Source organism: Pleurodeles waltl, chromosome 2_1 (genome assembly GCF_031143425.1).
Source record: "Pleurodeles waltl isolate 20211129_DDA chromosome 2_1, aPleWal1.hap1.20221129, whole genome shotgun sequence".
NCBI lineage: Eukaryota > Metazoa > Chordata > Amphibia > Caudata > Salamandridae > Pleurodeles > Pleurodeles waltl.
The window spans coordinates 220,980,049-220,992,169 of NC_090438.1; positions in this window are offsets into that span (position 1 = coordinate 220,980,049).

Consider the following 12,121-nt stretch of genomic DNA (forward strand, 5'->3'; position numbering starts at 1 on the left):
GAGAGTGTACTCACCCCCTTGTGTCTGCTGTGATGCCCTCAAGCGCCCATCCAACTCAGGGTAGGCCACCGCTAGGATCCGGAACATCAGGGGGGTCATGGTGCGACGGCCACCCCTCCCACGTTGGGAGGCCATCCCCAGCTAGCCTCCGCCATCTTCTTGCTCCAGCGGCGAATGTCCTCCCATCTTTTCCGGCAGTGGGTGCCCCGTCTCTGCTGGACCCCCAGGGTCCGGACGTCCTTGGCAATGGCACGCCAAATGTCCTTCTTCTGGTGGGCGCTGACCTACATGACATGTACAGGGGAAAAAGAGAAGTCATTAACAACAGCACCGTCAAAGTGGGTGGCCCTCATCCCTACCCTTGCCATGTGGCACATGCATTCACAGTCCTTCATGTTCCCTGAACTCTGCCCCCTTCCTACTGACATCCAGCCCTCTCCACCCAGGCATAGCCCATACAACGTGCTCCCTTTGTACTTACCTGTTGGTCTGGAGGACCGTAGAGTAGCATGTACTGGGGGAGGACCCCGTCCACGAGCTTCTCCAACTCCTGAGCAGTGAAGGCAGGGGCCCTTTCCCCAGACGCATCAGCCATTGTCTCTTCCAGACCGAGGTCACAGCAGCACTTGCAGTGTAGGTCCTCTCCTGTCGAAGATCAGGTATCGAGTGATTGAACAGATAGAAAAGGGCGGTCACGTCTGCGGCGGTGCGTCTCATCACCGGCGGCGCACTTCATCATTGGCTCCTGGGACCCATAGGGTCCAATGTTAACCAATGCAGCATTGCGCCGCAGTCTACGACCGCCTACCGCGACGGTGTACAACGCCAGCACAAATACCTCACATCCCATTGTCCCACTTTAGAGGTCAGGCAGCCGCCATTTCAGGGGCCCACATGGCCTAATTACCAACTGTGTCACACATACCTAGGCCTACACTTAACACACATACAGGAAGAGTTTTGTATTTTGTGTCGTGTTCTGTGTAGCTGTGGGTACATACCTGGGAATTTGTTGACTCTGTGGTCGCTGTTGTCCTTCCTATGCACCGTCAGCTGGGACATTTGAGGAGATGGCGGAATCCTCCGGTGTACCGACCGCTGGTGGACCTGTTAACAATGGAGGAGCGACATTTGATCATCACCTACAGGTTTGACCGTGCCGCAATCCAGGAATTGTGTACCCAGTTGGAGCCAGACCTGATCCCACCAATCCGCCATCCCACAGGAATCCCCCCTGACGTGCAGGTGCTATCAGTGCTCCATTTCCTTGCAAGTGGGTCTTTTCAGACAACAGTGGCCATGGCATCAGGGATGTCCCAGCCAATGTTTTCCAACGTGTTGTCCAGAGTGTTGTCTGCCTTGCTGAAACACGTAAGGAGCTACATCGTTTTCCCACAGGTGGAGGATTTGGCTACAGTGAAAGGTGACTTCTATGCCCTTGGACATATCCCCAACATGATAGGTGCTATTGATGGGACCCATGTAGCACTGGTCCCCCCCGCAGGAATGAACAGGTGTACAGGAACCGGAAGAGTTATCATTCCATGAATGTACAGATGGTATGTTTGGCAGACCAGTACATCTCCCAGGTAAATGCTATGTTCCCTGGCTCAGTGCATGATGCCTACATCCTGCGGAATAGCAGTATCCCGTACGTGATGGGTCAACTCCAGGGGCACCGTGTGTGGCTATTAGGGGAATCTGGTTACCCCAACCTGTCATGGCTATTGACCCCAGTGAGGAATCCCAGGACCAGGGCAGAGGAACGCTACAATGAGGCCCATGGGCGGACTAGGAGGGTGATCAAACACACCTTCGGCCTCCTGAAGGCCAGGTTCAGGTGCCTCCATATGACAGGTGGTTCCCTATTCTACTCACCAAAGAAGGTGTACCAGATCATCATCGCCTGCTCGATGCTTCACAATCTTGTTTTGTGACGCCAGGTGCCTTTTCTGCAGGAGGATGGTCCAGATGGCGGTGTTGTGGCAGCTGTGGAGCCTGTGGAGCCTGTGGCCAGTGATGAGGACGAAGCTGAGGAAGAAGACATAGACAACAGGGAGTCAGTCATACAGCAATATTTCCAGTGACACACAGGTGAGAATATTTTTGTTTACTATTACATTCACTTTCACACTTCTACCTCTATCCTGTCTGTCATTTAGTAGAAGTATTTGGTAACTGAGTTGTACCTTTCCATTACGGTTTCACAGGTGTGGTTACCAACGTGTGTCATCTGCTTGCATCCTTCATGGACTTGTGATGTGAGACATAGGTATGTTGGCATTACAATTGAAAATGCATTTTGACACTGTCATTGATAATACAAATTTACCAAATCACAGACTGACTCCAGATTGTTTTGTGCTTTAAGGGTGTTTATTTAAGTGCTCAAAAATGGAGGGGGGTTGTAAAATGGTGATGGGGGATGGTCGAGGAATGTCCATGGCAGAGTCCAGTCTATTGGTCTCACAGGTGCTTTGCCCATATGGGCATAGGAAGTGGAGCTGGGGCAGTTCCAATCTGGACAGGGTAACAAAGTGGTACAGTGGGAGGACAATCAGGGTGGTCTAATTTCCTGGCGGGGGTCTTGCCATCTTGCTCTGTCCTGTTCTTGGATCTCAGGGACCGCTTGCGGGGTGGTTCTCCGTCTGCAGGGGGTGGGGTTCTGGTGTGGTGGTCCTGTGGCGGGGCGTCCTGTCCCTAGCGCCGGCAGAGGTGGTGGGCAGTTCATCGTCCAGGCTAGTGTCAGGGGCCCCTTGGAATGCCACGGTGTCCCTCATGGTCTTTTGTAAGTCCTTCAGCACCCCTACGATGGTGCCCAGGGCGGAGCTGATGGTTCTGAGCTCCTCCCTGAACCCCAAAAACTGCTCATCCTGCAGGCGCTGGGTCTCCTGAAACTTGGCTAGGACCGTCGCCATTGTCTCCTTGGAGTGGTGGTATGCTCCCATGATGGAAGAGAGGGCCTCGTGGAGAGTGGGTTCCCTTGGCCTGTCCGACCCCTGTCACACAGCAGCCCTCCCAGTTCCCCTGTGTTCCTGTGCCTCCGCCCCCTGGACCGTGTGCCCACTACCACTGCCCCCAGGTCCCTGTTGTTGTTGGGGTGGTGGGTTATCCTGGGTTCCCTGTAGTGGTGGACACACCTCTGATTGACGGGTCCTGGGTACGGAGGTATGGGCCCGCTGGGTGGGTGCTGTGCTTGTGTTACCAGAGGGTGAGTGTTGGGCTGTGCCTGTGTGAGGGGAACCGACTGTCCTGAGGCCCACGATGGTCCGGGCTGGTCATCTGGATCCAGTTGGCCAGAGCTGCTGTCATCACTGTGGGCCTCTTCTGTGGGTGGAGTGGAGATGTCTGGACCCTCCTGTGTGGTGACGTTCCGTAGTGGTCCTGCAGGGGTATAAGAGCATGATTATTGCATGTGTGTGTGTCATGGTGTGCAATGGGTGGGTGTGCGTGTACCCCAGTGCAAGCATTCCTGTATGGGGGTTTGTGTGATGATGGTTAGGGGGTTGTTATGGGTATGTGCAGTGAGCATGCTTTAGTGAGGGGTGACCATGCTTAGTTGTGTCATGCAGGGCTTGGTGTTGGGATGTGTGGTTTGTGTTTGTACATTAGTGAGGAGTTGTAGTGATAGAGGAGGGGGTGAGGGTGGGGGTGTGTGATAGAATGCAGGTAGGGTGGGGGGTATGATAGTTAAGATTTGACTTACCAGTGTCCATTCCTCAACCGACTCCTCCGAGGCCCTCTGGATGCATGATGGTCAAGACTTGCTCCTCCCATGTTTTTAGTTGTGGAGGAGGAGGTGGGGGTCCGCCGCCAGTCTGCTGTACCACTGAACGCACCTTCCCCCGTAGGTCGTTCCACCTCTTCCTGATGTCCTCCTGATTTCTTGGATGCTGCCCCACAGTGTTGACCCTGTCCACGATTCTGCGCCATAGCTCCATCTTCCTGGCTTTGGAGGTGTGCTGCACATGTGAGCCAAATAGCTGTGGCTCTACCCAAAGGATTTCCTCCACCATGACCCTGAGCTCCTCCTTGGAAAACCTGGGGTGTCTTTGGCGTGACAGGGGGTGGTGTGGGTGATGTGTGGGGTGGTGTATGTGTTGATGTGTGTGGTGATGTGTAGTGGTGTGTGGTGTTTTGTGTGTGGAATGTTGTATGGGTGATGGTGTTGTGTGCCTCTGTGTGGTGGGGTTCCCAATTGCTGTGCTCTCTGTCTCTCGGCTTCCTCAAGATTTCAGGTTGTAGGGGTTTGTGTGTGATGTGGGTGTGTGTTTCATATCGTATTGATTGTGTGGGAGTGGTGTTTGTATGTGTATCAGGTGTGTGTATTTTGAATTGTCCAATGTGGTGGTGTTTTGGAGATGTGTGTGTATTTTGAGCGCGGCGGTGTGTACCGCCAATGGAATACCGCGGTTGAAAGACCACCGCGTGGATTCGTGGGTCGTGATAGCATGGGCGTGTTTCTGTTGCCGTGACGGTGGAGGAATTGTTTTCGCCAGTTTAACACTGACCTTTGGTGTGGCGGACTTGTGTGGGTGTCTGAATTTCGGCGGATTCCGAGATGTGTGTCATAATAGCTGTGGCGGTATTCCGCGGCCGCAGCGGAGTATTGGCGGTCTTCTGCACGGCGGTAAGGGGCCTTTACTGCCAATGTTGTAATGACCCCCTTGTCTCTTTTTTGGAGATTTTCGTTACCGGGACGAACCTGCAAATCAGGCGGGGTCGCAGTTGAGGCAAGCCGGCTAGAGTTGCCGTGGCGGGTTGGTCCCTCTATGGAGCTTTTTTTCAAAAGTTCTCCAAACTTCTTCAAACTTCTGGGGCTTCTCCCAGATGTTCCTTTAAGGTTCTTTTGGGGTCCACAGCTCACCCCAAGGGTCCAGAAGCTCCGAGATGATCCTTTGGGATGTGGACTACAACTCCCAGAATGCACCTGGCGCAAACTCCTTTTTGGCCACTGGGCAATGGTCAGCTGGTTGATTTCTTCAGGAGTTGGTGCAGGGGACTCTGATTAGCAATTTTTTCACCTGTAGCAAACAGGGAGTTCCTCCTTGAACCAGATGAAACCAGGCAAAGTCATTCTTGTGGTGAAGACCAAGTGTGCAGCTGGTGCAGTCCGTCTGAGTGCAGGTTCCAGGTGCAGGCCAGGGGTCCAGCAGGGCAGTCCTTCTTCTCCTTTGGTTCTTCCTTGTTGGAATCTGATGGGGATCTGAGGTGTGGGTGCAGGTCTGCCAGTTTTATCCTTGGTCCTGGGTGAAAAACAGGGGGGTCCTGATTCTCCAGTCAGGTGCAGGGTCCTTCCCCCTGTGATGACCACTTCCTGGGAAGTGTGGCAAAAATCGCATTCTTCAAAAATCCATCATGGCTGAATCTGATTTATTGAGGTTACATCTGGCTGAGCCCACCCACTGGTGTAGCTAAAAATCATAAACATACCCCTCTCCTGCCCTCTCCTAATCTAATCAAGGGGGCACCTAGCCAATTATAATTAGCCTAATTTGCATATCCACTTTACACAGAGCACTGACCCTGGAACTGGTAAGCAGTACCCAGGGCACAGCCAAGAGTCAGTAACCACCAGTACCTGTCCAAAAAGTGTGGGGGTGACCAGGGCAAAAAGGAGGACTTTCCTACACCATCCCACTGTCATGAAAGTTTGGACATGGAACTCACACACCACAAATCTTATGCCTAACATTACCTGGTACAATCCATGTTCACTTCACTTGTTAGTCAGCAAGTTCCACCTGCCTGTGACACTGTAAGATATTGCCAAATGAGGATGAGCTTGTGAAGTAATCTGCAAATTATTAATTAGAAACATAAGCTTTAGGCCGCATTGAAACTGAAACACCATACTGCCAATTCCCATATTCAAGGGTGACTCAGACTGTGCATTGTGAGAAACTTATGACAACGGTGATAAAAAACCTGCACACTACTCCATGTAACATTCTGCATGCACATCAGAGGTATGTGTTGTGAAGCGACTTATGACTTGTCTGATGATTACACTAAGACCCTTATCAAGCATTACAACCCCACCAATACTCCAGGGAGGAACTTTACTCACATAACATCACATACCTAAAGTCACTTGGCATATCTGCATTGCCACCCACTGGAATTGCTGGCTCCCCCTCATCTGGTATACACGGGATTCGACATCTCAGGGTGACATTGTGGAGCATACAGCAGGCAACATTAATTTGACATACTCTGATGGTTGAGTAGAGAAGGGCCCAACCAGACTTATTGATGCTACAGTATCTTGCCTTCCGGAGCTCATAACACGCCTTGTCCTTCTGTGGGCCTCATTGAAGCGGACTTCCCCTGGCGTGTTTGGGTACCTCACTGGTGTCAACAAAAAGGGAGGGGTTGGGTAACCGGAGTCCCCTGTGAAGAAGAGTTTAGAAAGGCTACCATAAGTAACGGACATCCACACATACGTTACCAGATAAAAGTTACAGACACATATGACATATGTGACTTACTTAGCAGCCAGGCTAACTCTGTGTAGTGTTGGGTCATGAGCAGTGGATATTGCTGTTCCGCATGATGAAGACTGACCACAGGTACCTTGCACAAAATTGTGAAATGTAAAGGTCAGCCAAACAAACCACTTGGCCATTGATGGAATGGTAGTTTTTCCTTTTCCTATACACCTGCTTATTGGTTTTTGGGGGGACCAAGGCTACAGGGGTGCCAGTTATAGCTCCAACCACATGTGGTATGTGTCTCAAAGCATAAAAATCAGCCTTTATGTGGGCCAAATCTTCAGACTGTGGAAATCTTTTGTGGCTGTCCAGGTGTTTCAACAAGGTAGGTAGTACAGACTTCAAGACCAGACTGAACATAGGCTGAGACATCCCTGCAGTTAAGGCCATTGTATTTTGCAGTGGCCAGGAAGTGCAGCACTGGAATACCTTGGGTACAATGGGTGGTATGCCATGGGGATTACGAATGGCAGGCATCAGATCTGGCTCCAAATGACAACAGAGATCCATGATTGTATGCATATCCAGGCGGTAGATCTGTATCACATGTTGCTCCTCCATAGTCTGAAGGTCTGCTAGTGGACCCTACACTGGAGGTTTTCTCACTTTTCTCATGCCAGGGTAACTATGCGGGTGAAAACCAGAATGCATGTGTAACACTCATTCTGTACATCATAAGTATGATCATACTTATATCACATATTATGCTCTACGATGCCACATTAAACGTTTGAAATTGTACACTGAACATACTAAGTCAAAGTATGGTTTTCTACTGCACTCACATCCCCTTTCCTCTATCAGATATTAGAAATGGGAAAGCATGTCATTAACAGTCTATGTGACATTACCATTAGTAACATGTAGCACATATATAGGACACATATACCATATGTCAGATTGTAATTGACAATGCTACTACGGTTACAATTCATACAACACATCAGTTTGGCATTCTGTGCATAATTCATGCACATTGAAACATGTTTGCTCAAAGCCAGAAGTTAACACAATGTTGTAGCTATGTTTCACAGCTTGTGACACAATTTTAAAATACATTTTCTGTCCATACATGGGCCTCAAAATGGCAGCTGCCTGACCTACTGTACTGGACATTAGAAAGTGACCTAAGTCCGCCGGCGAAGTCATCATGGGGGTAGGCAGAAACAACTGTGGTGGAGATTGCCATTGGAACACATTGCTGCTTTGGTGGTCTTGGGCCAATGGCAATGTCTACAGCTGGTGATGATCTTTTACATGGCCGATGTGACCGCCATCTCATACTTCTTCTCTCACTTGTCTCCTTACACTGCTGCCAGCAAGACCTCCACAGCCTGAGCTGATGTGTACTGCCTCTGGGAGAAATCATGCCATGTCCTACAGGTGATGTGGCCCCTGCCTTCTTCCCTGATGAGGTTGAAAAGCCTCTGGAGGTGGTCCTACCCCTTTATGAGCAGCTCTATGGTGCACCAGAGGACCAGGTAACTGCAATGCAAGTGCAAAGTGTTAGCGTTAAGTGTTTGATGCTGTCCAGGGAATGTGGTGGAATGAAGGATGGTGTTAAAATGTGTGGGTAGATGGGTATGTGCATATGTGTACGGATAGATTTTGAGTCCTGAGACATAGTAGATTGTGTATGATGTATGTACCCTGATCCAACTGCAGATTGAAATACATGATCAGTAAACGTGTTGTGAAAAATAATTGGAGAGATACACCATGTTAAAAGAAATGCTTGTGTTCTTGTCACATGTTTCAAGCTGACACCTGGTGCTGGATATGCATGTTGTATGCCTGTCTCATCCTCACACATGGCCTGACTGCAGATGGGCATCCCTCCTTGAAGGGGATGATGAAGGCAGTCTGTTTATGGCTAGTTGTAGCTACTTGTATATTTCCCATGCTTGTTATGGTATTGTGTATGTGGACATGACATTTTCTTCTTGTCTGTGTAATCCATGCAGGTCACCGCCCATCAGAAAAAAGGGATTTGGCATGCCGTGTGGCCACTGTAGGAAGACGTGGAAGGACCTGAGACGCTGGGCCCGGAAACCATTGAGAACCTGCTGGTGATGTCCTCCCAACGAGAACGGGGTGCCCGTCAGACATTGACCCCCCAAATGGCCTGTATTTTGGTGGTGGCCTACCTAGCGTTAAATGGGCTTTAGAGTGCAGCAGCCTCAAGGGGGTAAGTACAGACTTAAAACATTTTCTTTCCCTTATCAGGTTAGTGTATGATGTGAAGGTTTTGAAGCTGTGACAATGTGGTAAGTGCAAAGGATCAAGGATCGCCAAGGTACAAATTGATGTACAATCCCCAACATTGGTACACAGGTGTGCACATTCTAAATTGTATAGGGGCATATTCCTCTCCTATGGTGTCCACTCTGTACCAAAGCATATGATGATGCACATGTGACTTTGTCAGATGTGTGTATCACTATACTCCTTTCTTTTTTTACCCCGCTGGTTGTTCCTTTCTGCCTAGAGGTCAATACTCCCAATGTCGTAATGGTAAGTTGTCCTGGTGTTTTCCCCTGCCCATTCCAATGTCCCTTGATCCATGTCTATGTGCAACCTAGAGTCTGACAATTTGAAGTCATTCAAACTTTTCAAAAGGTTTCTGATGACTGGCAGCATCATGTGACGCTGTGATGTCCATCTGACATTTCACGTCCCATACGTGCATGACTTATTCAGACCTGTTACAAGGTGGACCCCCTTGGTAAGTGAGCAATGTACATAGGTCTCTGTAATGTGTCATCTGAGTGGACATCCTACATGTTGGTAACCATGGAGGTATTACTAGTCTCCTATTGAATCACATATATTGGTGTCAGGGCTATGAATTTAAGTACCATGTTCATGTTCTGCAGGTGGGAAGTGGCTACACACCTATTTCCTTAGGCATTGTGTTGTAGGCATGATTCATAGGCCAAGACAAATTCTTGACAGTTAACATCTTAATTGTTTTTCTCAACATCATGTCTAAATTGAAAGGTTATATCATGTATCAACATTGAAAAGAGTTTGAACATTCTCTTTGTTGCTATTTTGAATATAGTTTTAGTCCTTGTTGTATGGAAACCTATTGTTTGCACAGACACCATTGTGGTGCAGGTGTGGTAGATGACATACACATGTGAGTGATATGGTATGTGTTCTCAGGCATTTGGCTTGCATCATGGTGGCTGTACCTGTCATGGTAGCCTCAGATGTGGTTTGTCTCTCTGATTTATTCCCCAAACAGATGTAAGGATTGTCATGTCTGATGTGTCTTTAGTGATGCTGTCACCCAGCCAGTGAGCTATAGATGGAACTATTGCATGATACATTGTACTATTTGTCACCTTCATGCACATGACAGGTGTTTATTGTATTGAACTAGTACATATACTGCCTGTTGGTGTGTGTGAGTAAATGCTCTGAGCTTATTAGTCCCTTAAATGAATGCTATACTTTGTTTTCAGGAGGACAACAACTTAGATGACTTAGGCCTTATTACGACCCTGGTCGTGGGCGATAAAGTGGCAGTAATAATGCCAACAGACTGGTGGTAAATACCGCCAAATTACGACCATGGCGGTGATATCTCCGATAGACAGCCAATGTACCACACCAACCACCAGGGCGGAAACAACAGCCACCTCGGTGTCAAAGTTCTGCACACCAAATTAAGACCCTGCAAACCGCTACCTTTTCAGGGGCAGTACCAACACCATCAATAGCCTGATGGAAACAGAGCACAAAAGTCAAAGGACTTACCATTGGAGACACAGGGAAGAACCCTGCCGCCATGGAACCTGAACTGCAAGTTTTCCCAGTGATCTTCTATGTTATGCTCCTCCTGGAATACCCACGCCAACGAAGACAACGAATGTGAGTACAGCCGCCTAGCACACAAGGGAGGGTGGGAGGAAAAAGAGACTGGCACATACGCACAACACACACCATTCACACACACAACCAGCAGCAATACAAAAGCAATTTGACACCTTAAATCGGCAGAGTAATGCGAATGAATAAGGACAACAGGAATTGACGAAAGTGATTGTTATCCGTTCAACATCAAAATTAATCATCCGATTTGGCCATGAAACAGATATGTAGACTTGTATAGAAAAGGGACACTGTCCATTCCAAAGTTCAAAGGGCGCACATGGACACAGGGCACAGTCCAATGGCCAACTCGAAACCTGAGCACATCCGGATAGAACACTGCAGGGGGATCATTTTGCAAATAGGCAGGCACCTCTGGGGGAGGAGGGCACCTCAGACTGATTCGGGAACAAGCCCACTGGTTCTGGAGGGGGGAACATGCCCATTGCTTTGTCCTGGGGAGAGCAAGGCCATAGTCTCTAATTTGGGTGAATACCCCACTGGTTCTGGAGGGGGCAACAAGCCCATATTGTGTCCCGGGGAGTGCAAGGCCGAAGTCTTTCAAGTGGGTGACTTGCCCACTGGTTCTGGAGGGGACAACATGCCCATTGCTTTGTCCTGGGGAGTGCAAGGCAATAGTCTCTCAAGTGAGTGACTTGCCCACTGGTTCTGGAGGGGACAGCCCACACAGTAGCTCCTGGAGGGTGGACTACATGGCATCCACCGGCAGTGATGGCTCCATGCTGGTGGTGGTTGGGGGAGGCTCCTGGGCAGCCCCAGCACTCTGTGATGGCTGCATGCTGATGGTTGTTGGGGGAGGCTCCTGGACAGCCCCTGCACTCCATGATGGCAGCACATCCACGGCTGGCGGTGGGGGCCCTGTAACAGCTGCTGGAGGTGGCGGTGTTTGCCTGACAACTTCCACTGGTGTAGAGAGCCTCTTCTCCTGGCCATGGGATGGGAATACCTCACACTTCCTGGAAGGTGTGGATGGGCTCTTCCCCTCTCTGCCTGGTGGTGCAGGCTCCTTGCCCTTCTTCCCAGCTGGTGCAGACTCCTTCCCCTTCTTAACAGCTGGTGCAGGATCCTTCTCATTCCTCACAGCTGGTGCTGGACTCTTCCCTTTCATCCCAGGTTGTACTGTCTCCTTCCCCCCAGTGTTGTTGTTCTGGTATCCCTACCACCATGAGTAGGTGGTGCTACCACTTTCCTCGTGGACTGTTTGGCTGAGGTACTGGGCTGTGTCCTTGCTACCCTACCATTACATGCAGGATGGGGAGGGAGTAGGGAAAAGGTTAAGTTGGGAAAGAAAAAGCTTTTTAGAGAGGTTGGGGCGGGAGAAGGGAAGAGTAATGGGAGTGGAGGATGAGGGAGTGGTTGTGGGAGGTGTATGTCTGTTGGATTTTGGTGCAGGTGCATTGGCTGTATGCTGTTGTGAGGTGGATGGCTGTTGGGTGTCTGAGTGCTTGCGTTTGTGTCCTTTAGGAGGGGGGACAGACATGGTGGGAGAGGACACAGGGGATGCCTGCATGGATGTTGTGGAGGTGTCTTCCAGTGAGGTGTGTGTTCTGCTTGGTGTGGTGATGATGCTGGTAGTGGATATTGATGTAGTGCATACAGGTGTGAGGTGGACATAACTGGGTGGGAGGTGGAGGAGGAGGAGGAAGGGGGGACAGTGGAGGCAGTGGATGTTGTAGTGTCTGCAACTGAATGGTGTTTGTGTGAGTGCCTGTGGGATGAAGTGTGGT